The following is a 17,969-nucleotide window of genomic DNA, read 5'->3' as shown; positions in this document are numbered from 1 at the left end:
ACTATTGGATGATGAGTTATGTCTGGCAAAGACAAAAATATATGAGAGTGTACCTTTAGATGTTGAGTCTAATGCTCTCTCAACTGACCTATTTTGGCTAGTGGTAGCATTCCTTTGTCTTTTTCAGATTAAAATGTTACCAATGAATGTAGCTCCATTTACATTAATATGGTATGTACTCAGAAAATAATGACTTTACCGCTGTGAAATCCATGGACTGGCTGGGCAGGACCTCAACCACACAGTCATGCCTTGAGGTGAACTTTCATTTCCATAACATTTTTGTGCATGAATGGTATGACAAGAAAGTATTTCTTGACCGTTTCTGGACCACATTCTTACCAGTTATAATCACTGCACCAAGTCTCAAGTGATATAGATGAAGGAAGATTATTTCCCCCCAAATTATAACATTTCGCATCATCTTTACCTCCCGATTTGGCAATGTGTTTCTTAGCATCATATATAAGCAAAAAGACACAGAACATTTTTCCTCACACCGTGAGTGGAGCTAACCATCTCATGCTAGCTAAGATACTATGGCAGCTAGTATGTCACATGAACGCGTATAACCTAGTTGGCTTAAAAGGACTGGAGGTTTTCGATTTTGCAAGTCCTCAAAGCTATGGAAAGGTATTCTGAAACCACATGCAGTCTCATCACAAAGAGAAAGCCTGAGACATGGTCTGCCAGATGTGACATTTCTCAACTTGTAGAATGTTTGCTTAGCATGACAGGGGGAGCAGAATCGATTTCTGCATCTTTCCAGAGGAAGTATGTTCGAGTTCTCATTATGTGAAAACATTTGAAGCTGTTGTTGGATTTTGTAGGATGTCCTTTTCAGACTTGAGCCATAAACTTATGTTTGATTATTAAAGGAAAGGAGATTTAAAGGGCAGGGGAATTAGCTCAAGTGGGAGAGTGCTTGCTTAGCATGTAAGAGGTAGTGGGATCGATGCCCACATTCTCCAGTCTAGCTTTTCAACCTATTTGCATCCTTAGTATTAGAATATTAGCCACTGTTTTGGAAGGGTTTTTAGCATTATGCAATGCCTCTTCAAAAGTGTGATTTTGAAGAACTTTAGTAAGCACATGACTTATTTGCATCATCAGTTTTGGTAGGATAAAGCCATCCATGAGCCAAAGGAAGCTGAGGTAGGCCTCATTCCATGAAAACAGGAGTGGTGTGAACCAGGATACAAACACATTTGGACCAAGCATACATGCAAGCTGACAAATACCCTTCCCTTGTTTAGGTGTTTGGCCAGCAGTCAACTAATGAACTACATTTCAAAAGCATTTGTGCAGAAGCCACTGATCTAGAGCCTGCCTGTGCAGTGAGGAAACATATCATAAGGAATTACAAGTTCCACAAAAGTTTAAGTAAGATCACTGAATTCAAAGTCTAGAGCACAAAGTCTAGAGCACAATTTTAATCCATTACATTTAATAAAAGCGTAAAGACAAGAACATCTTATTCGTTTTTTAGAAAAGGAATGTAAAGGCTTATTAAATGTACTTAAAAAAGAAAACTATTGGATGATGAGTTATGTCTGGCAAAGACAAAAATATATGAGAGTGTACCTTTAGATGTTGAGTCTAATGCTCTCTCAACTGACCTATTTTGGCTAGTGGTAGCATTCCTTTGTCTTTTTCAGATTAAAATGTTACCAATGAATGTAGCTCCATTTACAATAATATGGTATGTACTCAGAAAATAATTTATTTACCGCTGTGAAATCCATGGACCGGCTCGGCAGGACCTCAACAGCACAGTTATGCCTTGAGGTGAACTTTCATTTCCACAAAATTTTTGTGCATGAATGGTATGACAAGAAAGTATTTCTTGACCGTTTCTGGACCACATTCTTACCAGTTATAATCACTGCACCAAGTCTCAAGTGATATAGATGATGGAAGATTATTTCCCCCCAATTTATAACATTTCGCATCATCTTTACCTCCCGATTTGGCAATGTGTTTCTTAGCATCATGTATAAGCAAAAAGACACTGAGAACATTTTTCCTCACACCGTGAGTGGAGCTAACCATCTCATGCTAGCTACGGTACTATGACAGCTAGTATGTCACATGAACGCGTATAACCTAGTTGGCTTAAAAGGACTGGAGGTTTTCGATTTTGCAAGTCCTCAAAGCTATGGAAAGGTATTCTGAAACCACTTGCAATCTCATCATAAAGAGAAAGCCTGAGACATGGACTGCCAGATGTGACATTTCTCAAATTGTAGAATGTTTGCTTAGCATGACAGGGGGAGCAGAATCAATTTCTGCATCTTTCCAGAGGAAGTATGTTCGAGTTGCCATTATGTGAAAACATTTGAAACTGTTGTTGGATTTTGTAGGATGTCCTATTCAGACTTGAGCCATAAACTTATTTTTGATTACTAAAGGAAAGGAGAGTTAAAGGGCAGTGGAATAAGCTCAAGTGGGAGAGCGCTTGATTAGCATATAAGAGGTAGTGGGATCGATGCCCACATTCTCCAGTCTAGCTTTTCAACATATTTGCATCCTTAGTATTAGAATATTAGCCACTGTTTTGGAAGGGTTCTTAGCATTATGCAATGCCTCTTCAAAAGTGTGATTTTCAAGAACTTTTGTAACCACATGACTTATTTGCATCATCTGCTTTGGTAGGATAAAGCTGTCTATGAGCCAAACGAAGCTGAGGTAGGCCTCATTTCATGAAAACAGGAGTGGTGTGAACCAGGATACAAACACATTTGGATTAAGCATACATGCAAGCTGACAAATACCCTTCCCTTGTTTAGGTGTTTGGCCAGCAGTCAACTAATGAACTACATTTCAAAAGCATTTGTGCAGAAGCCACTGTTCTAGAGCCTGCCTGTGCAGTGAGGAAACATATCATAAGGAATTACAAGTTCCACAAAAGTTTAAGTAAGATCACTGAATTCAAAGTCTAGAGCACAAAGTCAAGAGCGCAATTTTAATCCATTACATTTAATAAAAGCGTAAAGACAAGAACATCTTATTCGTTTTTTAGAAAAGGAATGTAAAGGCTTATTAAATGTACTTAAAAAAGAAAACTATCAGATGATGAGTTATGTCTGGCAAAGACAACAAAATATGAGAGTGTACCTTTAGATGTTGAGTCTAATGCTCTCTGAACTGACCTATTTTGGCTAGTGGTAGCATTCCTTTGTCTTTTTCAGATTAAAATGTTACCAATGAATGTAGCTCCATTTACAATAATATGGTATGTACTCAGAAAATAATTTATTTACCGCTGTGAAATCCATGGACCGGCTCGGCAGGACCTCAACAGCACTGTCATGCCTTGAGGTGAACTTTCATTTCCACAAAATTTTTGTGCATGAATGGTATGACAAGAAAGTATTTCTTGACCGTTTCTGGACCACATTCTTACCAGTTATAATCACTGCACCAAGTCTCAAGTGATATAGATGATGGAAGATTATTTCCCCCCAATTTATAACATTTCGCATCATCTTTACCTCCCGATTTGGCAATGTGTTTCTTAGCATCATGTATAAGCAAAAAGACACTGAGAACATTTTTCCTCACACCGTGAGTGGAGCTAACCATCTCATGCTAGCTACGGTACTATGGCAGCTAGTATGTCACATGAATGCGTATAACCTAGTTGGCTTAAAAGGACTGGAGGTTTTCGATTTTGCAAGTCCTCAAAGCTATGGAAAGGTATTCTGAAACCACTTGCAATCTCATCACAAAGAGAAAGCCTGAGACATGGTCTGCCAGATGTGGCATTTCTCAACTTGTAGAATGTTTGCTTAGCATGACAGGGGAGCAGAATCGATTTCTGCATCTTTTCAGAGGAAGTATGTTCGAGTGGCCATTATGGGAAAACATTTGAAACTGTTGTTGGATTTTGTAGGATGTCCTATTCAGACTTGAGCCATAAACTTATGTTTGATTACCAAAGGAAAGGAGAGTTAAAGGGCAGGGGAATAAGCTCAAGTGGGAGAGCGCTTGATTAGCATGTAAGATATAGTGGGATCGATGCCCACATTCTCCAGTCTAGCTTTTCAACATATTTGCATCCTTAGTATTAGAATATTAGCCACTGTTTTGGAAGGGTTCTTAGCATTATGCAATGCCTCTTCAAAAGTGTGATTTTGAAGAACTTTAGTAAGCACATGACTTATTTGCATCATCCGTTTTGGTAGGATAAAGCCATCCATGAGCCACAGGAAGCTGAGGTAGGCCTCATTTCATGAAAACAGGAGTGGTGTGAACCAGGATACAAACACATTTGGATTAAGCATACATGCAAGCTGACAAATACCCTTCCCTTGTTTAGGTGTTTGGCCAGCAGTCAACTAATGAACTACATTTCAAAAGCATTTGTGCAGAAGCCACTGTTCTAGAGCCTGCCTGTGCAGTGAGGAAACATATCATAAGGAATTACAAGTTCCACAAAAGTTTAAGTAAGATCACTGAATTCAAAGTCTAGAGCACAAAGTCAAGAGCGCAATTTTAATCCATTACATTTAATAAAAGCGTAAAGACAAGAACATCTTATTCGTTTTTTAGAAAAGGAATGTAAAGGCTTATTAAATGTACTTAAAAAAGAAAACTATCAGATGATGAGTTATGTCTGGCAAAGACAACAAAATATGAGAGTGTACCTTTAGATGTTGAGTCTAATGCTCTCTCAACTGACCTATTTTGGCTAGTGGTAGCATTCCTTTGTCTTTTTCAGAATAAAATGTTACCAATGAATGTAGCTCCATTTACAATAATATGGTATGTACTCAGAAAATAATTTATTTACCGCTGTGAAATCCATGGACCGGCTCGGCAGGACCTCAACAGCACTGTCATGCCTTGAGGTGAACTTTCATTTCCACAAAATTTTTGTGCATGAATGGTATGACAAGAAAGTATTTCTTGACCGTTTCTGGACCACATTCTTACCAGTTATAATCACTGCACCAAGTCTCAAGTGATATAGATGATGGAAGATTATTTCCCCCCAATTTATAACATTTCGCATCATCTTTACCTCCCGATTTGGCAATGTGTTTCTTAGCATCATGTATAAGCAAAAAGACACTGAGAACATTTTTCCTCACACCGTGAGTGGAGCTAACCATCTCATGCTAGCTACGGTACTATGGCAGCTAGTATGTCACATGAATGCGTATAACCTAGTTGGCTTAAAAGGACTGGAGGTTTTCGATTTTGCAAGTCCTCAAAGCTATGGAAAGGTATTCTGAAACCACTTGCAATCTCATCACAAAGAGAAAGCCTGAGACATGGTCTGCCAGATGTGGCATTTCTCAACTTGTAGAATGTTTGCTTAGCATGACAGGGGAGCAGAATCGATTTCTGCATCTTTTCAGAGGAAGTATGTTCGAGTGGCCATTATGGGAAAACATTTGAAACTGTTGTTGGATTTTGTAGGATGTCCTATTCAGACTTGAGCCATAAACTTATGTTTGATTACCAAAGGAAAGGAGAGTTAAAGGGCAGGGGAATAAGCTCAAGTGGGAGAGCGCTTGATTAGCATGTAAGATATAGTGGGATCGATGCCCACATTCTCCAGTCTAGCTTTTCAACATATTTGCATCCTTAGTATTAGAATATTAGCCACTGTTTTGGAAGGGTTCTTAGCATTATGCAATGCCTCTTCAAAAGTGTGATTTTGAAGAACTTTAGTAAGCACATGACTTATTTGCATCATCCGTTTTGGTAGGATAAAGCCATCCATGAGCCACAGGAAGCTGAGGTAGGCCTCATTTCATGAAAACAGGAGTGGTGTGAACCAGGATACAAACACATTTGGACCAAGCATACATGCAAGCTGACAAATACCCTTCCCTTGTTTAGGTGTTTGGCCAGCAGTCAACTAATGAACTACATTTCAAAAGCATTTGTGAAGAAGCCACTGTTCAAGAGCCTGCCTGTGCAGTGAGGAAACATATCATAAGGAATTACAAGTTCCACAAAAGTTTAAGTAAGATCACTGAATTCAAAGTCTAGAGCACAAAGTCTAGAGCACAATTTTAATCCATTACATTTAATAAAAGTGTAAAGACAAGAACATCTTATTCATTTTTTAGAAAAGGAATGTAAAGGTTAATTAAATGTACTTAAAAAAGAAAACTATCGGATGATGAGTTATGTCTGGCAAAGACAACAAAACCTGAGAGTGTACCTTTAGATGTTGAGTCTAATGCTCTGTCAACTGACCTATTTTGGCTAGTGGTAGCATTCCTTTGTCTTTTTCAGATTAAAATGTTACCAATGAATGTAGCTCCATTTACAATAATATGGTATGTACTCAGAAAATAATTTATTTACCGCTGTGAAATCCATGGACCGGCTCGGCAGGACCTCAACAGCACAGTCATGCCTTGAGGTGAACTTTCATTTCCACAAAATTTTTGTGCATGAATGGTATGACAAGAAAGTATTTCTTGACCGTTTCTGGACCACATTCTTACCAGTTATAATCACTGCACCAAGTCTCAAGTGATATAGATGATGGAAGATTATTTCCCCCCAATTTATAACATTTCGCATCATCTTTACCTCCCGATTTGGCAATGTGTTTCTTAGCATCATGTATAAGCAAAAAGACACTGAGAACATTTTTCCTCACACCGTGAGTGGAGCTAACCATCTCATGCTAGCTACGGTACTATGACAGCTAGTATGTCACATGAACGCGTATAACCTAGTTGGCTTAAAAGGACTGGAGGTTTTCGATTTTGCAAGTCCTCAAAGCTATGGAAAGGTATTCTGAAACCACTTGCAATCTCATCATAAAGAGAAAGCCTGAGACATGGACTGCCAGATGTGACATTTCTCAAATTGTAGAATGTTTGCTTAGCATGACAGGGGGAGCAGAATCAATTTCTGCATCTTTCCAGAGGAAGTATGTTCGAGTTGCCATTATGTGAAAACATTTGAAACTGTTGTTGGATTTTGTAGGATGTCCTATTCAGACTTGAGCCATAAACTTATTTTTGATTACTAAAGGAAAGGAGAGTTAAAGGGCAGTGGAATAAGCTCAAGTGGGAGAGCGCTTGATTAGCATATAAGAGGTAGTGGGATCGATGCCCACATTCTCCAGTCTAGCTTTTCAACATATTTGCATCCTTAGTATTAGAATATTAGCCACTGTTTTGGAAGGGTTCTTAGCATTATGCAATGCCTCTTCAAAAGTGTGATTTTCAAGAACTTTTGTAACCACATGACTTATTTGCATCATCTGCTTTGGTAGGATAAAGCTGTCTATGAGCCAAACGAAGCTGAGGTAGGCCTCATTTCATGAAAACAGGAGTGGTGTGAACCAGGATACAAACACATTTGGATTAAGCATACATGCAAGCTGACAAATACCCTTCCCTTGTTTAGGTGTTTGGCCAGCAGTCAACTAATGAACTACATTTCAAAAGCATTTGTGCAGAAGCCACTGATCTAGAGCCTGCCTGTGCAGTGAGGAAACATATCATAAGGAATTACAAGTTCCATAAAAGTTTAAGTAAGATCACTGAATTCAAAGTCTAGAGCACAAAGTCAAGAGCGCAATTTTAATCCATTACATTTAATAAAAGCGTAAAGACAAGAACATCTTATTTGTTTTTTAGAAAAGGAATGTAAAGGCTTATTAAATGTACTTAAAAAAGAAAACTATCAGATGATGAGTTATGTCTGGCAAAGACAACAAAATATGAGAGTGTACCTTTAGATGTTGAGTCTAATGCTCTCTCAACTGACCTATTTTGGCTAGTGGTAGCATTCCTTTGTCTTTTTCAGATTAAAATGTTACCAATGAATGTAGCTCCATTTACAATAATATGGTATGTACTCAGAAAATAATTTATTTACCGCTGTGAAATCCATGGACCGGCTCGGCAGGACCTCAACAGCACTGTCATGCCTTGAGGTGAACTTTCATTTCCACAAAATTTTTGTGCATGAATGGTATGACAAGAAAGTATTTCTTGACCGTTTCTGGACCACATTCTTACCAGTTATAATCACTGCACCAAGTCTCAAGTGATATAGATGATGGAAGATTATTTCCCCCCAATTTATAACATTTCGCATCATCTTTACCTCCCGATTTGGCAATGTGTTTCTTAGCATCATGTATAAGCAAAAAGACACTGAGAACATTTTTCCTCACACCGTGAGTGGAGCTAACCATCTCATGCTAGCTACGGTACTATGGCAGCTAGTATGTCACATGAATGCGTATAACCTAGTTGGCTTAAAAGGACTGGAGGTTTTCGATTTTGCAAGTCCTCAAAGCTATGGAAAGGTATTCTGAAACCACTTGCAATCTCATCACAAAGAGAAAGCCTGAGACATGGTCTGCCAGATGTGGCATTTCTCAACTTGTAGAATGTTTGCTTAGCATGACAGGGGAGCAGAATCGATTTCTGCATCTTTTCAGAGGAAGTATGTTCGAGTGGCCATTATGGGAAAACATTTGAAACTGTTGTTGGATTTTGTAGGATGTCCTATTCAGACTTGAGCCATAAACTTATGTTTGATTACCAAAGGAAAAGAGAGTTAAAGGGCAGGGGAATAAGCTCAAGTGGGAGAGCGCTTGATTAGCATGTAAGATATAGTGGGATCGATGCCCACATTCTCCAGTCTAGCTTTTCAACATATTTGCATCCTTAGTATTAGAATATTAGCCACTGTTTTGGAAGGGTTCTTAGCATTATGCAATGCCTCTTCAAAAGTGTGATTTTGAAGAACTTTAGTAAGCACATGACTTATTTGCATCATCCGTTTTGGTAGGATAAAGCCATCCATGAGCCACAGGAAGCTGAGGTAGGCCTCATTTCATGAAAACAGGAGTGGTGTGAACCAGGATACAAACACATTTGGACCAAGCATACATGCAAGCTGACAAATACCCTTCCCTTGTTTAGGTGTTTGGCCAGCAGTCAACTAATGAACTACATTTCAAAAGCATTTGTGAAGAAGCCACTGTTCAAGAGCCTGCCTGTGCAGTGAGGAAACATATCATAAGGAATTACAAGTTCCACAAAAGTTTAAGTAAGATCACTGAATTCAAAGTCTAGAGCACAATTTTAATCCATTACATTTAATAAAAGTGTAAAGACAAGAACATCTTATTCATTTTTTAGAAAAGGAATGTAAAGGTTAATTAAATGTACTTAAAAAAGAAAACTATCGGATGATGAGTTATGTCTGGCAAAGACAACAAAACCTGAGAGTGTACCTTTAGATGTTGAGTCTAATGCTCTGTCAACTGACCTATTTTGGCTAGTGGTAGCATTCCTTTGTCTTTTTCAGATTAAAATGTTACCAATGAATGTAGCTCCATTTACAATAATATGGTATGTACTCAGAAAATAATTTATTTACCGCTGTGAAATCCATGGACCGGCTCGGCAGGACCTCAACAGCACAGTCATGCCTTGAGGTGAACTTTCATTTCCACAAAATTTTTGTGCATGAATGGTATGACAAGAAAGTATTTCTTGACCGTTTCTGGACCACATTCTTACCAGTTATAATCACTGCACCAAGTCTCAAGTGATATAGATGATGGAAGATTATTTCCCCCCAATTTATAACATTTCGCATCATCTTTACCTCCCGATTTGGCAATGTGTTTCTTAGCATCATGTATAAGCAAAAAGACACTGAGAACATTTTTCCTCACACCGTGAGTGGAGCTAACCATCTCATGCTAGCTACGGTACTATGACAGCTAGTATGTCACATGAACGCGTATAACCTAGTTGGCTTAAAAGGACTGGAGGTTTTCGATTTTGCAAGTCCTCAAAGCTATGGAAAGGTATTCTGAAACCACTTGCAATCTCATCATAAAGAGAAAGCCTGAGACATGGACTGCCAGATGTGACATTTCTCAAATTGTAGAATGTTTGCTTAGCATGACAGGGGGAGCAGAATCAATTTCTGCATCTTTCCAGAGGAAGTATGTTCGAGTTGCCATTATGTGAAAACATTTGAAACTGTTGTTGGATTTTGTAGGATGTCCTATTCAGACTTGAGCCATAAACTTATTTTTGATTACTAAAGGAAAGGAGAGTTAAAGGGCAGTGGAATAAGCTCAAGTGGGAGAGCGCTTGATTAGCATATAAGAGGTAGTGGGATCGATGCCCACATTCTCCAGTCTAGCTTTTCAACATATTTGCATCCTTAGTATTAGAATATTAGCCACTGTTTTGGAAGGGTTCTTAGCATTATGCAATGCCTCTTCAAAAGTGTGATTTTCAAGAACTTTTGTAACCACATGACTTATTTGCATCATCTGCTTTGGTAGGATAAAGCTGTCTATGAGCCAAACGAAGCTGAGGTAGGCCTCATTTCATGAAAACAGGAGTGGTGTGAACCAGGATACAAACACATTTGGATTAAGCATACATGCAAGCTGACAAATACCCTTCCCTTGTTTAGGTGTTTGGCCAGCAGTCAACTAATGAACTACATTTCAAAAGCATTTGTGCAGAAGCCACTGTTCAAGAGCCTGCCTGTGCAGTGAGGAAACATATCATAAGGAATTACAAGTTCCACAAAAGTTTAAGTAAGATCACTGAATTCAAAGTCTAGAGCACAAAGTCTAGAGCGCAATTTTAATCCATTACATTTAATAAAAGCGTAAAGACAAGAACATCTTATTCGTTTTTTAGAAAAGGAATGTAAAGGCTTATTAAATGTACTTAAAAAAGAAAACTATCAGATGATGAGTTATGTCTGGCAAAGACAACAAAATATGAGAGTGTACCTTTAGATGTTGAGTCTAATGCTCTCTCATCTGACCTATTTTGGCTAGTGGTAGCATTCCTTTGTCTTTTTCAGATTAAAATGTTACCAATGAATGTAGCTCCATTTACAATAATATGGTATGTACTCAGAAAATAATTTATTTACCGCTGTGAAATCCATGGACCGGCTCGGCAGGACCTCAACAGCACTGTCATGCCTTGAGGTGAACTTTCATTTCCACAAAATTTTTGTGCATGAATGGTATGACAAGAAAGTATTTCTTGACCGTTTCTGGACCACATTCTTACCAGTTATAATCACTGCACCAAGTCTCAAGTGATATAGATGATGGAAGATTATTTCCCCCCAATTTATAACATTTCGCATCATCTTTACCTCCCGATTTGGCAATGTGTTTCTTAGCATCATGTATAAGCAAAAAGACACTGAGAACATTTTTCCTCACACCGTGAGTGGAGCTAACCATCTCATGCTAGCTACGGTACTATGGCAGCTAGTATGTCACATGAATGCGTATAACCTAGTTGGCTTAAAAGGACTGGAGGTTTTCGATTTTGCAAGTCCTCAAAGCTATGGAAAGGTATTCTGAAACCACTTGCAATCTCATCACAAAGAGAAAGCCTGAGACATGGTCTGCCAGATGTGGCATTTCTCAACTTGTAGAATGTTTGCTTAGCATGACAGGGGAGCAGAATCGATTTCTGCATCTTTTCAGAGGAAGTATGTTCGAGTTGCCATTATGGGAAAACATTTGAAACTGTTGTTGGATTTTGTAGGATGTCCTATTCAGACTTGAGCCATAAACTTATGTTTGATTACCAAAGGAAAGGAGAGTTAAAGGGCAGGGGAATAAGCTCAAGTGGGAGAGCGCTTGATTAGCATGTAAGATATAGTGGGATCGATGCCCACATTCTCCAGTCTAGCTTTTCAACATATTTGCATCCTTAGTATTAGAATATTAGCCACTGTTTTGGAAGGGTTCTTAGCATTATGCAATGCCTCTTCAAAAGTGTGATTTTGAAGAACTTTAGTAAGCACATGACTTATTTGCATCATCCGTTTTGGTAGGATAAAGCCATCCATGAGCCACAGGAAGCTGAGGTAGGCCTCATTTCATGAAAACAGGAGTGGTGTGAACCAGGATACAAACACATTTGGACCAAGCATACATGCAAGCTGACAAATACCCTTCCCTTGTTTAGGTGTTTGGCCAGCAGTCAACTAATGAACTACATTTCAAAAGCATTTGTGCAGAAGCCACTGATCTAGAGCCTGCCTGTGCAGTGAGGAAACATATCATAAGGAATTACAAGTTCCACAAAAGTTTAAGTAAGATCACTGAATTCAAAGTCTAGAGCACAAAGTCTAGAGCACAATTTTAATCCATTACATTTAATAAAAGCGTAAAGACAAGAACATCTTATTCGTTTTTTAGAAAAGGAATGTAAAGGCTTATTAAATGTACTTAAAAAAGAGAACTATTGGATGATGAGTTATGTCTGGCAAAGACAAAAATATATGAGAGTGTACCTTTAGATGTTGAGTCTAATGCTCTCTCAACTGACCTATTTTGGCTAGTGGTAGCATTCCTTTGTCTTTTTCAGATTAAAATGTTACCAATGAATGTAGCTCCATTTACAATAATATGGTATGTACTCAGAAAATAATTTATTTACCGCTGTGAAATCCATGGACCGGCTCGGCAGGACCTCAACAGCACAGTCATGCCTTGAGGTGAACTTTCATTTCCACAAAATTTTTGTGCATGAATGGTATGACAAGAAAGTATTTCTTGACCGTTTCTGGACCACATTCTTACCAGTTATAATCACTGCACCAAGTCTCAAGTGATATAGATGATGGAAGATTATTTCCCCCCAATTTATAACATTTCGCATCATCTTTACCTCCCGATTTGGCAATGTGTTTCTTAGCATCATGTATAAGCAAAAAGACACTGAGAACATTTTTCCTCACACCGTGAGTGGAGCTAACCATCTCATGCTAGCTACGGTACTATGACAGCTAGTATGTCACATGAACGCGTATAACCTAGTTGGCTTAAAAGGACTGGAGGTTTTCGATTTTGCAAGTCCTCAAAGCTATGGAAAGGTATTCTGAAACCACTTGCAATCTCATCATAAAGAGAAAGCCTGAGACATGGACTGCCAGATGTGACATTTCTCAAATTGTAGAATGTTTGCTTAGCATGACAGGGGGAGCAGAATCAATTTCTGCATCTTTCCAGAGGAAGTATGTTCGAGTTGCCATTATGTGAAAACATTTGAAACTGTTGTTGGATTTTGTAGGATGTCCTATTCAGACTTGAGCCATAAACTTATTTTTGATTACTAAAGGAAAGGAGAGTTAAAGGGCAGTGGAATAAGCTCAAGTGGGAGAGCGCTTGATTAGCATATAAGAGGTAGTGGGATCGATGCCCACATTCTCCAGTCTAGCTTTTCAACATATTTGCATCCTTAGTATTAGAATATTAGCCACTGTTTTGGAAGGGTTCTTAGCATTATGCAATGCCTCTTCAAAAGTGTGATTTTCAAGAACTTTTGTAACCACATGACTTATTTGCATCATCTGCTTTGGTAGGATAAAGCTGTCTATGAGCCAAACGAAGCTGAGGTAGGCCTCATTTCATGAAAACAGGAGTGGTGTGAACCAGGATACAAACACATTTGGATTAAGCATACATGCAAGCTGACAAATACCCTTCCCTTGTTTAGGTGTTTGGCCAGCAGTCAACTAATGAACTACATTTCAAAAGCATTTGTGCAGAAGCCACTGTTCTAGAGCCTGCCTGTGCAGTGAGGAAACATATCATAAGGAATTACAAGTTCCACAAAAGTTTAAGTAAGATCACTGAATTCAAAGTCTAGAGCACAAAGTCTAGAGCGCAATTTTAATCCATTACATTTAATAAAAGCGTAAAGACAAGAACATCTTATTCGTTTTTTAGAAAAGGAATGTAAAGGCTTATTAAATGTACTTAAAAAAGAAAACTATCAGATGATGAGTTATGTCTGGCAAAGACAACAAAATATGAGAGTGTACCTTTAGATGTTGAGTCTAATGCTCTCTCAACTGACCTATTTTGGCTAGTGGTAGCATTCCTTTGTCTTTTTCAGATTAAAATGTTACCAATGAATGTAGCTCCATTTACAATAATATGGTATGTACTCAGAAAATAATTTATTTACCGCTGTGAAATCCATGGACCGGCTCGGCAGGACCTCAACAGCACTGTCATGCCTTGAGGTGAACTTTCATTTCCACAAAATTTTTGTGCATGAATGGTATGACAAGAAAGTATTTCTTGACCGTTTCTGGACCACATTCTTACCAGTTATAATCACTGCACCAAGTCTCAAGTGATATAGATGATGGAAGATTATTTCCCCCCAATTTATAACATTTCGCATCATCTTTACCTCCCGATTTGGCAATGTGTTTCTTAGCATCATGTATAAGCAAAAAGACACTGAGAACATTTTTCCTCACACCGTGAGTGGAGCTAACCATCTCATGCTAGCTACGGTACTATGGCAGCTAGTATGTCACATGAATGCGTATAACCTAGTTGGCTTAAAAGGACTGGAGGTTTTCGATTTTGCAAGTCCTCAAAGCTATGGAAAGGTATTCTGAAACCACTTGCAATCTCATCACAAAGAGAAAGCCTGAGACATGGTCTGCCAGATGTGGCATTTCTCAACTTGTAGAATGTTTGCTTAGCATGACAGGGGAGCAGAATCGATTTCTGCATCTTTTCAGAGGAAGTATGTTCGAGTTGCCATTATGGGAAAACATTTGAAACTGTTGTTGGATTTTGTAGGATGTCCTATTCAGACTTGAGCCATAAACTTATGTTTGATTACCAAAGGAAAGGAGAGTTAAAGGGCAGGGGAATAAGCTCAAGTGGGAGAGCACTTGATTAGCATGTAAGATATAGTGGGATCGATGCCCACATTCTCCAGTCTAGCTTTTCAACATATTTGCATCCTTAGTATTAGAATATTAGCCACTGTTTTGGAAGGGTTCTTAGCATTATGCAATGCCTCTTCAAAAGTGTGATTTTGAAGAACTTTAGTAAGCACATGACTTATTTGCATCATCCGTTTTGGTAGGATAAAGCCATCCATGAGCCACAGGAAGCTGAGGTAGGCCTCATTTCATGAAAACAGGAGTGGTGTGAACCAGGATACAAACACATTTGGACCAAGCATACATGCAAGCTGACAAATACCCTTCCCTTGTTTAGGTGTTTGGCCAGCAGTCAACTAATGAACTACATTTCAAAAGCATTTGTGAAGAAGCCACTGTTCAAGAGCCTGCCTGTGCAGTGAGGAAACATATCATAAGGAATTACAAGTTCCACAAAAGTTTAAGTAAGATCACTGAATTCAAAGTCTAGAGCACAAAGTCTAGAGCACAATTTTAATCCATTACATTTAATAAAAGTGTAAAGACAAGAACATCTTATTCATTTTTTAGAAAAGGAATGTAAAGGTTAATTAAATGTACTTAAAAAAGAAAACTATCGGATGATGAGTTATGTCTGGCAAAGACAACAAAACCTGAGAGTGTACCTTTAGATGTTGAGTCTAATGCTCTGTCAACTGACCTATTTTGGCTAGTGGTAGCATTCCTTTGTCTTTTTCGGATTAAAATGTTACCAATGAATGTAGCTCCATTTACATTAATATGGTATGTACTCAGAAAATAATGACTGTACTGCTGTGAAATCCATGGACCAGCTGGGCAGGACCTCAACAGCACAGTCATGCCTTGAAGTGAACTTTCATTTCCATAAAATTTTTGTGCATGAATGGTATGACAAGAAAGTATTTCTTGACCGTTTCTGGACCACATTCTTACCAGTTATAATCACTGCACCAAGTCTCAAGTGATATAGATGAAGGAAGATTATTTCCCCCCAATTTATAACATTTCGCATCATCTTTACCTCCCGATTTGGCAATGTGTTTCTTAGCATCATGTATAAGCAAAAAGACACTGAGAACATTTTTCCTCACACCGTGAGTGGAGCTAACCATCTCATGCTAGCTACGGTACTATGGCAGCTAGTATGTCACATGAATACGCATAACCTAGTTGGCTTAAAAGGACTGGAGGTTTTCGATTTTGCAAGTCCTCAAAGCTATGGAAAGGTATTCTGAAACCACTTGCAATCTCATCACAAAGAGAAAGCCTGAGACATGGTCTGCCAGATGTGACATTTCTCAACTTGTAGAATGTTTGCTTAGCATGACAGGGGGAGCAGAATCGATTTCTGCATCTTTCCAGAGGAAGTATGTTCGAGTTGCCATTATGTGAAAACATTTGAAACTGTTGTTGGATTTTGTAGGATGTCCTATTCAGACTTGAGCCATAAGCTTATGTTTGATTACGAAAGGAAAGAAGGATTGAAGTGAAGGGGAATTAGCTCAAGTGGGAGAGCGCTTGCTTCGCATGTAAGAGGTAGTGGGATCGATGCCCACATTCTCCAGTCTAGCTTTTTAACAGATTTCATCAATAGTATTAGAATCACAACCACTGTTTTGGAAGGGTTTTTAGCCCTATGCAATGCATCTTCAAAAGTGTGATTTTCAAGAACTTTAGTAAGCACATGACTTATTTGCATCATCTGTTTTGGTAGGATAAAGCCATCTATGAGCCAAACGAAGCTGAGGTAGGCCTCATTTCATGAAAACAGGAGTGGTGTGAACCAGGATACAAACACCTTTGGACCAAGCATACATGCAAGCTGACAAATACCCTTCCCTTGTTTAGGTGTTTGGCCAGCAGTCAACTAATGAACTACATTTCAAAAGCATTTGTGAAGAAGCCACTGTTCAAGAGCCTGCCTGTGCAGTGAGGAAACATATCATAAGGAATTACAAGTTCCACAAAAGTTTAAGTAAGATCACTGAATTCAAAGTCTAGAGCACAAAGTCTAGAGCACAATTTTAATCCATTACATTTAATAAAAGTGTAAAGACAAGAACATCTTATTCATTTTTTAGAAAAGGAATGTAAAGGTTAATTAAATGTACTTAAAAAAGAAAACTATCGGATGATGAGTTATGTCTGGCAAAGACAACAAAACCTGAGAGTGTACCTTTAGATGTTGAGTCTAATGCTCTGTCAACTGACCTATTTTGGCTAGTGGTAGCATTCCTTTGTCTTTTTCGGATTAAAATGTTACCAATGAATGTAGCTCCATTTACAATAATATGGTATGTACTCAGAAAATAATGACTTTACCGCTGTGAAATCCATGGACTGGCTGGGCAGGACCTCAACCACACAGTCATGCCTTGAGGTGAACTTTCATTTCCATAACATTTTTGTGCATGAATGGTATGACAAGAAAGTATTTCTTGACCGTTTCTGGACAACATTCTTACCAGTTATAATCACTGCACCAAGTCTCAAGTGATATAGATGAAGGAAGATTATTTCCCCCCAAATTATAACATTTCGCATCATCTTTACCTCCCGATTTGGCAATGTGTTTCTTAGCATCATGTATAAGCAAAAAGACACAGAACATTTTTCCTCACACCGTGAGTGGAGCTAACCATCTCATGCTAGCTACGGTACTATGGCAGCTATTATGTCACATGAACGCGTATAAACTAGTTGGCTTAAAAGGTCTGGAGGTTTTCGATTTTGCAAGTCGTCAAAGCTATAGAAAGGTATTCTGAAACCACTTGCAATCTCATCACAAAGAGAAAGCCTGAGACATGGTCTGCCAGATGTGACATTTCTCAACTTGTAGAATGTTTGCTTAGCATAACAGGGGGAGCAGAATCGATTTCTGCATCTTTCCAGAGGAAGAATGTTCGAGTCGCCATTATGTGAAAACATTTGAAACTGTTGTTGGATTTTGTAGGATGTCCTATTCAGACTTGAGCCACAAGCTTATGTTTGATTACGAAAGGAAAGAAGGATTGAAGTGAAGGGGAATTAGCTCAAGTGGGAGAGCGCTTGCTTCGCATGTAAGAGGTAGTGGGATCGATGCCCACATTCTCCAGTCTAGCTTTTTAACAGATTTCATCAATAGTATTAGAATCACAACCACTGTTTTGGAAGGGTTTTTAGCCCTATGCAATGCATCTTCAAAAGTGTGATTTTCAAGAACTTTAGTAAGCACATGACTTATTTGCATCATCTGTTTTGGTAGGATAAAG

Source organism: Electrophorus electricus, chromosome 5, assembly GCF_041902795.1.
Source record: "Electrophorus electricus isolate QZ-2024a chromosome 5, ASM4190279v1, whole genome shotgun sequence".
NCBI lineage: Eukaryota > Metazoa > Chordata > Actinopteri > Gymnotiformes > Gymnotidae > Electrophorus > Electrophorus electricus.
Note: the sequence above shows the minus strand (reverse complement) of the source record.